Below are 15,967 nucleotides of genomic sequence, written 5' to 3' on the forward strand. Positions count from 1 at the left end.
TCCGGCCCAGTACCATGTCAAAGGCCCCCAATTCAAAGGCAATGGTCCCCGATGGTCTCTGATGAGACTGAGTGTGATGGTTGAGAGTCCCTTTGGGTTTGAAATATGAGGACCTGAAGACCATCTGAAGACAGAAAGCCTCAATTGAGTAATACATGGAACCAATGAGCACATTGAGTAGGATCACTGTATTATGGGGATACAATATGGTCCTCTGTATATCTCCCATTACATTTTTTTTATTTTATTTTTTTATTTCACCTTTATTTAACCAGGTAGGCTAGTTGAGAACAAGTTCTCATTTGCAACTGCGACCTGGCCAAGATAAAGCATAGCAGTGTGAACAGACAACAACACAGAGTTACACATGGAGTAAACAATAAACAAGTCAATAACATGGTAGAAAAAAGAGAATCTATATACAATGTGTGCAAAAGGCATGAGGTAGGCAATGTTAAATTTAATGTAACAAGGTAATTTCACAAAAAGAGCAATACTGTTTGTCAGTTTATTATTATAATATTTTTTTTTTTACATATATTTAACTAAGCAAGTCAGTTAAGAACAAATTCTTATATACAATGACGGCCTACCGAAAGGCCTCCTGCTGGGATTTTACATTTTAACAACAAAAAAATAGGACAAAACATCACAACGAGAGAACACAACACTACATAAAAGAGAGACCTAACACAACATAGCAAGGCAGCAACACATGACAACACAGCATGGTAGCAACACAACATGACAACATGGTACAAACATTATTGGGCACTGACAACAGCACAAAGAGCAAGAAGGTAGAGACAATACATCACGAGAAGCAGCCACAAGTGTCAGTAAGAGTGTCCATGATTGAGTCTTTGAATGAAGAGATGGAGATAAAACTGTCCAGTTCGAGTGTTTGTTGCAGCTTGTTCCAGTGGCTAGCTGCAGCATACTGGAAAGACGAGCGACCCAGGGATGTGCGCGCTTTGGGGACCTTTAACAGAATGTGACTGGCAAAAGGGGTGTTGTATGTGCAGGATGAGGGCTGCAGTAGATGATATCTGAGATAGGGGGGAGTGAGACCTAAGAGAGTTTTATAAATAAGCATCAACCAGTGGGTCTTGCAACAGGTATACAGAGATGACCAGTTTACAGAAGAGTATAGAGTGCAGTGATGTGTCCTATAAGGAGCATTGGTGGCAAATCTGATGGCCGAATGGTAAAGAACATCTAGCCGCTCGAGAGCACCCTTACCTACCAATCTGTAGCTTGCGTCTCCGTAATCTAACATGAGTAGGATGGTCATCTGAATTAGGGTTAGTTTGGCAGTTGGAGTGATTACGATAAAGGAAACCAAGTCTAGATGTAACTTTAGCCTGCAGCTTTGATATGTGCTGAGAGAAGGACAGTGTACCGTCTAGCCATCCTCCCATGTACTTGTATGAGGTGACTACCTCAAGCTCTAAACCCTCAGAAGAAGTAATCACACCTGTGGGGAGAGGGGCATTCTTCTTACCAAACCAAATAAACTTTGTTTTGGAGGTGTTCAGAACGAGGTTAAGGGCAGAGAAAGCTTGTTGGACACTAAGAAAGCTTTGTTGTAGAGCATTAAATCCAGCTGCCCTGGATTTAATTAGAAGATCTGTCTCTATGTTTTATTCACAGCTATTGGAGATATCTACATATATACAATAATGAGTGGTAGAATCACAACAAAGGTTTGGGGGAAGGTTTGTAAATGTGAAGCTGCAAACAAAAGGTGATGGTTTCAGACATAACATCCTCCTATCAGAAATGATATGCATAGACCTATAGAAGTGGTCGTGATCCAGAAACAGCTAGATATAATGAGGGATAGGCAGTGGCAGCTAAGGTGTATGTTAAACAGCCATAGAGAAATCAAATGCATCTCATTTAATCTTAATTAACCTCCCCAATAAGTGGAAGTGATATGATTCTGTTCTGGGGTGTGTGGGGCGGTACTGGGTATTGTTGATATGAAAAATGGGGGGCGGGGGAATCACCCGAGGATGGTAGTGACCCACATTTCGGGAAAATATATATGGGGGGGGGGGGGGGGGGGGCGAACCCCAAAACCCCCTGTGCAGCCCACCTCATTGGTTCATTACCAGTGGTAAACATGCTTCTCCCCCTGCCAGTCTTTAGTGTCTGCAGCCAGCCCTGGTAAATACCATAGGCCAGATTTCTCCACAGCGCCAGACTCGTATATTGCTCTACACTCTATCCATCTGTCTGATAGGCTAAAGTCAGTAGGGTAAACCCATGCCTCTTTGTTTGCCATGTCTACTCTACCCTCCTCCCTATGCCACTTTGGTTACAGCCATGAAGCAACCAACCAATCAATAATAGGGAAGCTTTTTGGGATCTTAACACACTTTATAAGCGCATAGTCATGCCCATGGGCCATTGTGTTCATGGGCATGAACTGCCTTTTTAGAGATCTATTGAGCAGAAATGTGCATAGTCACACAGGTCTACAGTACACACTATGCCATACCAGACTGAGACAAAGGACTCCTTTCTTTGTCATAACTGGTCTAGGCCTAGGGTCCTTTGCCCTTCCCTCATTTGCATTCAAACCAATATTGGCCGTTTACTCCTTTCTACCTGCAGGCATTTTAACACCATCACAAATGTAGTTTCCTTTCACTTTGGATTGTGGCCAGGAGACATATTTCATGTGACAGTGCAACAGAGGTGAGAAATGTATTCTTACAATGTGTGCATCTCAAGCTGTTCTCAGGGCAAAACCTGCCAAATACACTACCAGTCAAACGTTTTTGAACACTTATCATTCAAGGGTTTTTCTTTATCTTTACTATTTTCTACATTGTATAATAATAGTGAAGACATCAAAACTATGAAATAACACATATGGAATCATTGTAGTAACAAAAAAAAGTGTTAAACAAATCAAAAATATATTTGAGATTCTTCAAAGTACCCACCCTTTGCCTTGACAGCTTTGCACACTCTTGGCAATGTAGAAAATAGTAAAATAAAGAAAAACCCTTGAATGAGTAGGTGTTCTAAAACTTTTGACCGGTAGTGTATATAAAGCTCACCAGCCTCACCTGGTTTAATGTACCTCATGCTGGTGGACGCAGGCTGAAGAGCAAAGTCGTTTTATGGTTTACTACATTACCTATGCCATCCGGCCTGTCTGCTCCCGATAAGCTGTCACTTACCATTATTCGGCTCTATTGCACGGCTCACGCTGTCCTCAGGCACCGGGTTTGGAATACTGCAGCTGTGCACAAATCAAAGTGATGCCTCCTCAGCCCCACTGCTGTGTATCAATGAATGTATACTGCGGGATTAAAACTAAAATATGTAATTGTAAATGCATGTAGGCCAATATTTACTAAATCAATCTGACACTGAATCAACTGAGTAGCTTACAGTAGCTGTTTCTCCAAAAATGTGGCTAGGCTAGTAGTAAGTTCAGAAATATGTTAGTGTGACCTACTGGACTATAGTAGCCCCAATAAATACATTTAGCCTTTAAGTACTACTGAATACTACCCTGACCAAGAATGATCTCAAATGCAATCAAACACAGACAATTGGGCCAAGTTAGGCCACTAATGGCCAAAGCCTCAAAGCCTACCACTTAAAAATTGTTATATTAAATGCAAGTTAAAATAATATAAGAACAGCGGCTGGAATTAAGTCTATACAAAATACATGAACATGCCAGTTGGTCACAATAATGACATTTAACCAAATCTACTGACATTAGATAAATTAGGGTAACTTACATGTAAAACTCTTTTCAAACTGTCCTTTCTCCCTCTCTGCTCCAAAGAACTTGTTTCACCTATAGGCAATAACATTTACATGATTAACATCTTCATACAACTAATTTTAATAAAATGGATCATTTAAAATAAAGGGTTTAGAATAAGGACACTTAAAACACTGAAACATGTATTGGACACTAAAGAGACAAGGACACATGGTGTAGGTCCCATAGCAATCTTCTCAAAATGGCTGATTACAGTTGCGTTTTGAAGGGATAGCAGTAATTGATTTAACCCTTTTATTATCGCCCCATAGGTCCCACCTGTTACATTAGTTATAGTAAAGCCAATCAGGTTGAAAAAACCCCGATGCTTGCTCTGAGTTCAAAACAATGTCTTATCTGTAGACTAGACTACAAACATATTTAAAATGCAGGACGTCATCATCACGAACCTACCTGTGCATGGTCAGGGTGTTCTGTGACCCACCTGTGTGGACCACAGGATTCACAGACTGCATCAAAGGACAGGTTTCGGGCGGCAGGTCAAGGATTGCAATGCTATGGCGCACCCAAGTGGGGATATTTTGTTTTGCAACCATCTCCATCCTCTCGCACCATCTGTTCGTGCGTGCCTGTATGAGCACGTGACATAATTGGAGCAGAAATTGAGAATTCTTTCAATAGATCATTTGTGGAGTGCACCGGATTCGTCAATTTAAAAAAATGTCGAACAGATCGCATCAAGCCAAAACCCGAAATATGCGGTATTGCTTACACTCCACCAGGTAAATTCTTATAATTCTCCTTTCCCAGTCCACATAATGTCATTCATGATGTTTAGAGTTGTAACGTTAGCTACCTGTCATTGCACGCCTGTTATAATTTCGAAACCCAAGTTTTAGTGAAGTAGGTTGGCCTAGCTATCTACCCAATATACCTAACAAGTGAAGTTAATTACGGTCCATTTTCTTCAGTAAACAGGCACATTGTATGTACAGTGTAATGCACAAAATGACAAGTTTGAGAAAGTTTACATTTTGTTGATTTGAACTAATCTTGTGAGTTTGGTCCAGACACTTCACGCCTGCATGCCAAACTTGCACGCGCTAACGTTACAGTAGAGTACCACAGTATGAGTCATAATATCCATAACCTTGCGGTTAAACAAGGAAATGGTTCCAATCGTTTTTCCACCATTTTATTTTCCCCATAGAGGATTTTTTAAACACTTAAAATAAGGGCTGTGTTTCGTGTATGCTTACCCTGGTGTGACGTCTTGATAATCATGTAAAATCTCTAGGACAAGGTGACCTTTTTTCAATATACCATTTACCTGTTTGACTGCTAGGTTTTATGGGTAGTATGACACATCCACTTTGGGGCTCTATATGGCCTGCCAAGACATATGTACTGGACCATTATGGCACAGGAAAAATGGGGTTGTTGGATAAAGCACCTCTTTCTCCCAACCTCATCAAACTGCACCAAGTGTCATAATAGAGACACATTTTCAGTGGTGTAAAGTACTTGAAAGTACAACTTAAAAAGTTTTTGGGAGTATCTGTACTGTACTATTTATATTTTTGACATCTTTTACTAAACTACATTCCCGGAGAAAAATAATGTACCTTTTACTTCATACCTTTTCCCTGACACCCAAATGTACTCGTTACATTTTGTCAGGAAAATGGTCAAATTCACACACTTATCAAGAGAACATCCCTGGTCATCCCTACTCCCTCTGATCTGGCGGACTCACTAAACACATGCCTCATTTGTAAATTATGTCTGAGTGTTGGCGTGGGCCCCCGGCTATCCGCCAATAAAAAATAACAGTCTGGTTTGCTTAAAGTTATAAACCATTTTTAAATGGTTTATAATTTTACTTTTGATACTTGTGTACATTTTTGAAATTCCATTTACTTTTAAACTTAAGTCTATTTAAAACCAAATACTTTTACTCAAGTAGTATTTTACTGGGTGACTTTTACTATGACAATTGAGAACTTTTCCACCACTGCAAATTTTAAATGTCATACTTAATTTGGAACAACAATTGGACCCCCTTGTGGCCTCCCTAAATATGGAGTATGAAATAATTTTTACATAAATTTTTGCTATCGTTCTTTTTTTACATCCGTTATTAGACAGAAAATGCAAATAAATCGTTGGATGATTATGAACATGGTCTTTTGCCTGCTAATGCCTGCAATGCGGTGAAGAAAACGATGACAACAATGACGTCTAATGTAACTGGCCCCAGCTTGGCCCCCCCCCCAGTTGAAATGGTCTAGAACCGCCACTGCGAAGGTCCTCTAACATTATACATCTGGTTATGGCCGGGTAGGGCCTGTTTTTAACCCTTGTGTTGTCTTAAGGTTCAAAAATGACCCGCCACTATGTTTAACAGCAGAGAAAACCCCCTAAATTTCCAAGAGTGACCCCAACATTATAAAAAGTGAAACATCGCCTTTGTTCATATTTCCATGAAAGCTGTACACCACCAGGGTACAAAGACTGTCTTAGGGTCATTTTTGACCCGGCAGTTCTAAAATAATTTACACACCACAAACAAACAAAAACACAAAGACACACACACACACAAAGACACACACACACACAAAGACACTCACACACAAAGACACTCACACACAAAGACACTCACACGAGACATTGAGATTGTGTGCTACTGATTGAACTCAGACAAAACTAAAACTTTCTTGTGCAGCATCTCCCCTCCACGACCCCTCCACGACCCCACACATAACTCAAGTTCACAGACAAAATAAATACTATTTCAGACAAAATAAACATTTCCTAAAAGCATTGTTTACTAATGGGGAATGCAGTCAGAGGCTATAAAGGTGCTGCAGATGACAGTCCCCCCCAGTTCTCTCTCTGCTGAAGCCATGAGTGCACGTTTCAGTGCCCAACAGGTCATAGATCAGATTTTTTCAGACGTCCAGGAAAAACAAGAGAACAATGATTTACAAGAGGAAGAGGTATCTGAAGAAGAAGATGGGGAAGAATACAACCCAGAGCACAATGCATCATCTTCAGATGAAGAAGAAATCCCCCAAGCTGAAAGAGAGACATTTTAGTCAAAGAACAGCAAAATAACATGGTCCTTGTCACCATATGACAACCAGGGCAGGATGGCAGCACGAACTGTCATAAGGATGACCCCAGGGGGCCTTATGACCCCAGGGGGCCTTATGACCCCAGGGCCCACAAGACATGCAGTTGCCCAGGACATCGCCTCAACATTCTACATGTTCATCACACCAGCCATCGAAAAAATCATCCTGGATATGACAAATTTGGAGGGTTTCCATAAATATGGAGACAACTGGAAAAGGATGGATGAGATTGACCTGCGTGCCTACATAGGGCTGCTAATCTTAGCGGGGGTGTATAGGTCCCGAGGCGAGGCTACATGTAGTCTCTGGGATGCAGGGAGTGGAAGGGCTGTTTTCCTTGCCACAATGCCACTGAAAGTCTACCACACTTTCTCATGAATGCTACGATTTGATAACCGTGAGTCAAAACCTGCAAGACATGTGAGAGACAAACTGGCGGCCATAAGAGGGGTCTGGGAGAAGTGGGTGGAGCGTCTGCCATACCTCTACAACCCTGGGCCTGAAGTAACAGTGGATGAGCAACTGGTCTCATTCAGAGGTACATTTTTTTTTTCATATCTGTAATGTGATTTACACTGTTCAGTTTATTATGTGTTGCTGTAATATCATTGATTTATATGATTGTTTTCTGTGACACTGATACTAATTACTGATACTAATCTCTTTTGTCAAAAGGTTGATGTCCTTTCCAACAATATATGCCCAGCAAGCCAACAAAGTACGGCATCAAGATATGGGTGGCCTGTGACGCACAATCCAGCTACGCTTGGAAGATGCAAGTCTACACAGGGAAGCCGACCAATGGAGGCCCGGAGAAGAACCAGGGGATGCAAGTCTACACAGGGAAGCTGACCAATGGAGGTCCGGAGAAGAACCAGGAGATGCAAGTCTACACAGGGAAGCCGACCAGTGGAGGCCCGGAGAAGAACCAGGGGATGCAAGTCTACACAGGGAAGCCGACCAGTGGAGGCCCGGAGAAGAACCAGGGGATGCAAGTCTACACAGGGAAGACGACCAGTGGAGGCCCGGAGAAGAACCAGGAGATGTAAGTCTACACAGGGAAGCCGACCAGTGGAGGCCCGGAGAAGAACCAGGGGATGTAAGTCTACACAGGGAAGACGACCAGTGGAGGCCCGGAGAAGAACCAGGGGATGCGGGTTGTGCTTGATGTGACAGATGGACTGAGGGGGCACAATGTCACGTGACAATTTCTTCACCTCTTATGAACTCAGCCAGCAGCTCCTGAAGAGGAAGATCACCATGGTTGGCACAGTTAGAAAGAACAAGCCTGAGCTCCCCCCTGCACTCCTCACAACAAGGGGGAGAAGCCTTATCAAAGTTTGCCTTCACCCCCACCACTATAGGTTCTTACCTCCCAAAGAGGAAGAAGAATGCGGTCGTCCTGAGCACACTGCACAAACGGCTGAGATCAGTGATCATGAGGACAGGAAGCCAGCCATCATCCTGGACTATAACCACAACAAAGGAGGCGTGGACAACCTGGACAAGGTGATTGGAACTTACAGCTGCAGGAGGATGACTGCCCGCTGGCCCCTGGTCATCTTCCATAACATCATTGATGTGTACTCATACAATGCCTTCGTGATATGGAACAAGATCAACCCTACCTAGATGCCTGATCAGTGGAACAAGAGGAGGGTGTTCCTGGAGCAGCTGGGAAAGACACTTGTAACCCCACACATTCAAAGAAGAGAGTGCCTCCCCTGCACAGCAGCCTCTGCAGCATTTGTGAACGCTGTTCAGGGGGCTGAATCTTGTCCGGATCCACCTGAGGCTGCAGCAGGGGCAGGCAAGAGAAGAGATGCCAATTCTGCCCCCCAAAGAAGGACTGTAAAACAAATACTATGGACACATTGTGGGTGGGGGCAATGGTTAAACAAATGGGAGAAGACTAGTATTTTGTAGTTGAATTCATTCAAAACTACTTTCTGCACATTTATGCTACTTTATTAGGCTATACAAGTGCTATCTCTTGCTAATAAAATGTATGTTATTGACCTATGCAGTAGCTTTAGCAATAATAATAATAATAATAAACCTCTACTTTAGTAAAGAAAACAATGTGTGATAAGACAGGTGTGATATATGACAGGTGTGACAGGTATGATATAATAAAAACTAATGGTGTCCAATGATTAAATAGTATTTCTGCATTGTGAAGAGGGAAAACCCAGATATGCACAAAGTTTGTGATGAATGACAGGTTGTTTCTACATGCAAAATAGATCTGGGATTTAAAATTCAATTAAGCTGCTATATTTTTGTAGTTTAGTGAAGGCGGGTCATTTTTGACCCTTAGGACAAGGGGAGTATACAGGATGTTAAGACTACACAAGGGTTAAGAAAATCAATAACTAGGGTATGGACTGGGCTCGGGTATCACTAAATTGATCACTAAAAAAAAGTATGCTGCTCTGCTGCGCAGCCCCTACAAACACCTTCCTAGTCTACAGTGACCTCCATCGTGGCCAAAACGACTCTCATTCGCTTGTACTATCTATAGTATGACAGCATCTGCAGTAAGTTACCAACAGCTGGCAGAAATGTTTTATTAATGTAATTTAGATGAGACATGAGCTAAATACGCTATTGCTAGCTAACGTTAGCAAGCTAGATCTTTCAATTACCTGGTTCACTTCCATTCTCACGGTTTCTGCTGGCTATTTGAGCTGCTTTAGAAGTAACGTTATGTAGCCTGTTTTGGTCTCCCCACTTCGGTCCTGAAATCACCATTGTAAGAAATTGTATTAGATATTGGTAACTTGTTTTAACAACTTCTCAACATTACCTATAAGTTGACACAACATACACACCCCCTCTTTCTCTTGGACATATGCTGGACACATAGGACATATACACGGCACCCACAATTCCCCTCCCCCATGACAATCACACAGACACACCCAACCCATGGTTGGACCTCAGGACAAAGAACTCTCAGGAACCAATGGAACGTGGACACCAGGCCTGATCAGGACTACCCAAGACCCAGATCGACCAACTGGAAGGCCGGACTCGCAGATCTACCTACTTTGCTTGTTGTCTATATAGTACTGAACATTTCTGGAAACTGTCTCTTTCCCGGACGATTCACTAGGAGTCAGACTGAAAGAGCCTTGCTGCAAGATTTTACTAAGATATCTTTACATGTAATTAAACGGCCTTATTATAAAATTATCCACCTCGTCCTATTGTCTCCTCTTGTTCTCCTGTCAACAGTAAACGTTTTATTAACACCATCACCCACTAAAAGTGTTTGCACTAGTAATGTATCTATTTGTTTACAAATTAGTTATGACATAGCCAATGACTATAGTGTAGCCGATGTGAAATGCCTAGCTAGTTAGCGGGTGTGCGCCAATAACGTTTCAATCAGTGACGTCTCGTCAATCGCTTTTGTGGAGCGATGTGTCACGATGCTTCGTGGGAGGCAGTTGTTGATGTGTGCAGAAGGTCCCTGGTTCGAGCCCAGGTAGGCGCAAGGAGAGGGACGAAAGCTATACTGTTAGAATAGCACAACTTTGGATTTCACCGCCATCACAAAATCAAATGGTTTTAGTGTTTTTACGGACAGATCCTCTCTTGCTTCAGCCATGCAGTGCACCTGGCAAGTGATTGCTCGTTAAGAAATTATCAACTTTACCCTGCATATTTAAAAATGACCATATACACTGATTGTTTAAAGCAAAACTACTGCTGATGATGAACCTGAACAATAATTTGTATTTTATTTTTGTAAACCCCGTTCAGCAGGTATAGCCAGATGAGTTGTTTCCAGTAGTTTACTTTTATTCCAGTAGAACACTATTCAACATCGAATAGCTATCAATCTAGCAAATTACATAGGTTGTCACTCAACTAATAAAGCTTAATATCACAAGCCATTTTAGCATTTGAATGCTGAAGGTGCAGTACAGATCAGGAACAGGCCGCATGCCTCGCGTTGGTCAGAGCACGAAACTTGGCACAGTGCATGCTAGCAGACTCAAGTCATTGCTTTAACAACTTCTTATGGCTGCAATTCCGGTAACAGGATCGATATGACAAAAACATAATCCCACCAAAGTGTCCGATTTCAAATAGGCTTTTCAGCGAAAGCACTACAAACGATTATGTTAGGTCACCACAAAACCACAATAAGCATAGCCATTTTTTCAGCGAAAGATAGCTTTCACAAAAAACTGAAATAGAGATAAAATTAATCACTAACCTTTGATTATCTTCATCAGATGCCACTCATAGGACTTCATGTTACACAATACACGCATGTTTTGTTTGATAAAGTTCATATTTATATAAAAAAAATCGGAGTTTACATTGGCGCGTTAGATTCACTAGTTGCAAAAACATCAAGTGATTTTGCATAGCCACATCATTTCAACAGAAATACTCATCATAAATGTAGATGATAATACAAGTTATACACATGAAATTATAGATATACCTCTCCTTAATGCAACCGCTGTGTCAGATTTCAAAAAAACTTTACGGAAAAATAAACCATGCAATAATCTGAGACGGAGCTCAGAACAATAGCCAAATTAGCTGCCATGGACTCAACAGAAACCAGAAAATACATGATAAATGTTTCCTTTGATGAACTTCATCAGAATGCAGTCCTAGGAATCCCAGGTCCACAATAAATGCTTGATTTGTTCGATAATGTCCGTTATTTATGTCCAATTAGCTACTTTCAAATTGTTTACCAAACGCCCTAACCAAAGTCTCAAGGTCCACTATAACGTGACGAGATGTCCAAAAGTTCCGTTACAGTCAGTAGAAACATGTCAAACGATGTACTGAATCAATCTTTAGAATGTTGTTAACATACATCTTGAATAACGTTCCAACCGGAGAATTACATCGACTTCAATTGACCGATGGAACGGAGCTCACTCTCACGTGAACGTGCCAGTTCAATGCGTGGGCACCTCATGGAAGTGATTACTCATTCCTGTCTCCTTCGGCCTCCCTTCACATTAGAGTCATCAGACTAAGTTCTATTGACTGTTGACATCTAGTGGAAGCCGTAGGAAGTGAAAACCCATCCATATATCTCTGTATTTTCAATGAGAGCTTGGTTGAAAATCTGGCACCCCCAGAATATATCCAAACAGGAAGTGGAACTTCTCAGGTTTTTGCCTGCCATATGAGTTCTGTTATACTCACAGACATAATTCAAACAGTTTTAGAAACTTCAGAGTGTTTTCTATCCAATACTACTAATAATATGCATATATTAGCAACTAGGACATAGGAGCAGGCCGTTTACTCTGGGCACCTCTGTGCACCTTTCATCCAAGCTACTCAATACTGCCCCTTCAGCCATAAGAAGTTAACGCTAGTTAGCATTGGCTCACAAAACTACCTCTAACTTCCTTCACACTGGACAGCGACATAAATGGTATCCACTAGTTCAGGTATTCCCAACTGGGGTGGGGGTACGTGCAATGCCGTCGGGGGTACGCCAAATAAATTCACATTTAAAAAAAAATATATATATATATATATATATATATATAAAATGTATTTTTAAAAAATCACATTTTCAAACAGTACATTTATATTTTCCAACGGGACTATACATTTGGGTGTTTATTTCTCTCTCGCCTGAGTAGCCTCATTTCACTGCCAAAATTAAACCATCTAGTGTTTAGCGAATTAACACAATGTCATACATATATTTAGAAACGAAACATGATAATTTGATAAAATAAGCCACTATACAGACAATGCCTTCATCAAACAACACTTTCACGACAGTGACATGGCAGGAGATGTTTTAAAACAATTACTGCTTTGCATACAAGCCAATGAATTATATGCATTACAGCTGGATGAGTCAACAGATGTGGCGGGCCTGGCACAGCTCCTGGTATATGTCTGTTACATTTAAGGGGAGTCAATTGAGGAAGACATCCTCTTCTGCAAACCACGACAACATGAGACGATATTTTTAAAGTACTGGACAGCTTTGGAACATCAACTGGACATTGGAGGTCAAGATGTTGGTATCAGTACTGATGGTGCAAAAGCCATGACAGGGAGACATAGTGGCGTGGTAACACCCATGCAAGCAGTTGCTCCTGATGCCACTTGGGTACACTGCAGCATCCACCGAGAGGTTCTTGCTGCCAAGGGAAAGCCTGACAGCTTGAAAAATGCTTTGGACACTACAGTAAAAATAGTTAACTTTGTTAATTAAAGCAAGGCCCCTGAACACTCGTATTTTCTGCATTAAACAATGATATGGGCAGCGACCTTGTAATGCTTTTATAACATACAGAAAGAAGTGCGCTGGTTATCAAGGGGCAAAGTATTGACATGTTTTTTTAAATTGAGAGACGAGCTTAAAGTTTTCTTTACTGACCATAATTTGCACTTGTCTGAATGCTTGCATGATGACGAGTTTCTCACACAACTGGCATATCCGGGTGATGTTTTTTTTCTCACCTGAATGATCTTAAATTACAGGGACTTTCCACAACTATATTCAATGTGCGGGACAAAATTGAGGCAATGATTAAGAAGGTGGAGCCCATTTCTGTCTGCATTAACAAGGACAACAGACAGGCCTTCATTTTTTAATTGTGTGCAAATAAACAAGATAATGGACAATGTCAAATGTGATATAGCGAAGTACCTGAGTGAGCTGGGTGTGCAATTACGCAGGTACTTTCCCGAAACGGAGAACACAAACAACTGGATTTGTTATCTCTTTCATGCCCTGCTTCCAGTCTAGTAACCGATATCTGAACAAGAGCGCCTCATTGAAATTGCAACAATCGGTTCTGTGAAAATTTAATCAGAAGCCACTGCCAGATTTCTGGATAGGGCTGCGCTTAATTTCTTGCCTTGGCAAATCGCACTGTTAAGACACTGATGCCTTTGCAACCACATACCTATGTGAGTGGATTCTCGGCCCTCACTAGCATAAAACTAAATACAGGCATAGACTGTGTGGAAAATTATTTAAGACAGACTCTCCCCAATACAACCCAACATTGCAGAGTAATGTGCATCCTTTCAAGCACACCCTTTTCATTAACCTGTGGTGTTATTCACAATTTTCGATGAAAAAATGATTTTGCCATCTTAAATATAAAACCTTAAGAGCAAAATTATTATATTATTTGTGCACTGGTCCTATAAGAGCTCTTTGTCACTTACCACAAGCTGGGTTGTGACGACAACTCACACTCATTCTTATGTGTAATAAATGTATTGTATAGTGTGTGGCAGGCTTACAATGATGGAAAAAAACAACATTTGCGAGTGCACTGACCCTGGTGCAAGAGCTGTAGGTTGAATTATTATAATTTTCTACCCCTTTTTAATCTCCAATTTTGTGGTATCCAATTGTAGTAGTTAGTCTTGTCTCATTGCTGCAACTCCCGTACGGACTCGGGAGAGGCAAAGGTCGAGAGCCATGCGTCCTCCGAAACCCAACCTAGCCGCACTGCTTCTTGACATAATGCACATCCAACCCGGAAGCCAGCCGCACCAATGTGTCGGAGGAAACACCGTACACCTAGCGACCTGGTCAGCGTGCACTGCGCCACAGGAGTCGCTAGTGCGTGATGACAAGGATATCCCTGCCGGCCAAACCCTCCCTAACCCGGATGACGCTGGGCCAATTGTGCGTTCCCCCATGGACCTCCCGGTCGTCGCCGGCTGCGACAGCCTGGGCTCGAACCCAGAATCTCTGGTGGCACAGCTAGACCACTGCGCCACCCGGGAGGCCGAGGTTGAATGTTTGAAGGGGTACTGGACAATAAAAGGTTTGGGAACCACTGCACTAGTTCATCTGACTCGGGGGAAGTAGATGAAGGGCCTCATTGCTAAAATACCGAAGTATCCCTTTAATGTGTATTGGGCTTGACCATATTGGCTTTAATCAGGGCTGATCAAATAGTGAGTGGATGTTCTCATTCCTTACTATGGCTATTTTTCTGATGATGTGAGGTAATTCCTTCGTCAGGAAGTGGGTGCTGGTGGCAGAGCTGACCCACATGGAGCAGCACTTCCCGTCCATCAGGAGGAAGCTGGACGGGTTTGAGGAGAGGATGAGGGCCCTAGACATGGCCAAGCAGGTCAGACAGCACCACTCCCTGGAGAGCTACTGCAACCTGGAGCAGGTACACACACGCACTAAACTTCACCTCCTGGTTGTAGTGGCACTTAAAGGAAAACAATGTGTGTTTGTGTTAAACAGTTGCTGGAGACCCTGCAGGCTCCTGTGTACGTCCAGTCTTTTGACCTGAAGTGTCTGTTTCTGGGCAGAAGTGAGTCGAAGTTGACCTGAATTACAATTTGAATGCCCATACTGTAGCTATGTGGACTGACCTAAACTCTGCTACTATAGCTTGAACTCGCATCTGACCTAAGGCCTGTGTGTTTCAGCTGTATAGTTCAGCAAGATGAGCTGGATAGGAGTCTGAAGATCAACATTCGGAATGCCAAGATTGCTCCCGAGTGGCGCAGCGGTCTAAGGCGCTGCATCTCTGTAGTGACGCATCTAGCACTGACACCCTGGTTCGAATCCAGGCTGTATCACAACTGTCCGTGATTGGGAGTCCCATAGGGCGGTGCACAATTGGCCCAGCATCGTAAATAAGAATTTGTTCATAACTGACTTGCCTAGTTAAACATATATTTTTTTTTTATGTAAGTCCTGTAATTGACCATTTTTTGGGGGTTTGTCTTAAACCATGTAAAAAAAATTTTTTTTTTAAAGTGACTTGAGTCTGACAGAGGAGAGCGAGAGAGGCCCAGCAGCAGGCAGAGCCCAACAGGAATGATGAGACCTCCCCCATCCGGCAATAGAGACCCTGTTCCCCCTCCAGGAGCAGGAAAGCTTGTGGATGACTAGGCCTACCCGGGACCCCTGTCCCAGCCTTGGCCCTCACCCCATCTCAGATTCTGGACCCAACGTCATAATGGAGGAGATTATAGGAGATTGAACAAGGCGACAAAGGGAATTTAAATCCAGCCATCAACTCACCACATCCAAAACCACTGCAGCTAGGTTCTCAACTGGAGGTTAGTGGCA

The 15,967-nt window shown here is 42.3% G+C and overlaps 1 long non-coding RNA gene across 1 annotated transcript; it reads right to left on the bottom strand.

Moving 5' to 3' along the window:
• Positions 1 to 328: 328 nt before the first annotated feature.
• Positions 329 to 9,642, bottom strand: LOC129816859 (uncharacterized). The gene is made up of 5 exons (XR_008753621.1): positions 9,543 to 9,642; positions 4,211 to 4,386; positions 3,771 to 3,829; positions 3,198 to 3,259; positions 329 to 1,071 (listed from the first exon to the last, which is right to left on the bottom strand). It is a non-coding gene; the product is annotated as an uncharacterized LOC129816859 (long non-coding RNA).
• Between the last annotated feature and the right edge of the window lie 6,325 nt (positions 9,643 to 15,967).

Source organism: Salvelinus fontinalis, chromosome 19 (genome assembly GCF_029448725.1).
Source record: "Salvelinus fontinalis isolate EN_2023a chromosome 19, ASM2944872v1, whole genome shotgun sequence".
In the NCBI taxonomy this organism is placed as follows: domain Eukaryota; kingdom Metazoa; phylum Chordata; class Actinopteri; order Salmoniformes; family Salmonidae; genus Salvelinus; species Salvelinus fontinalis.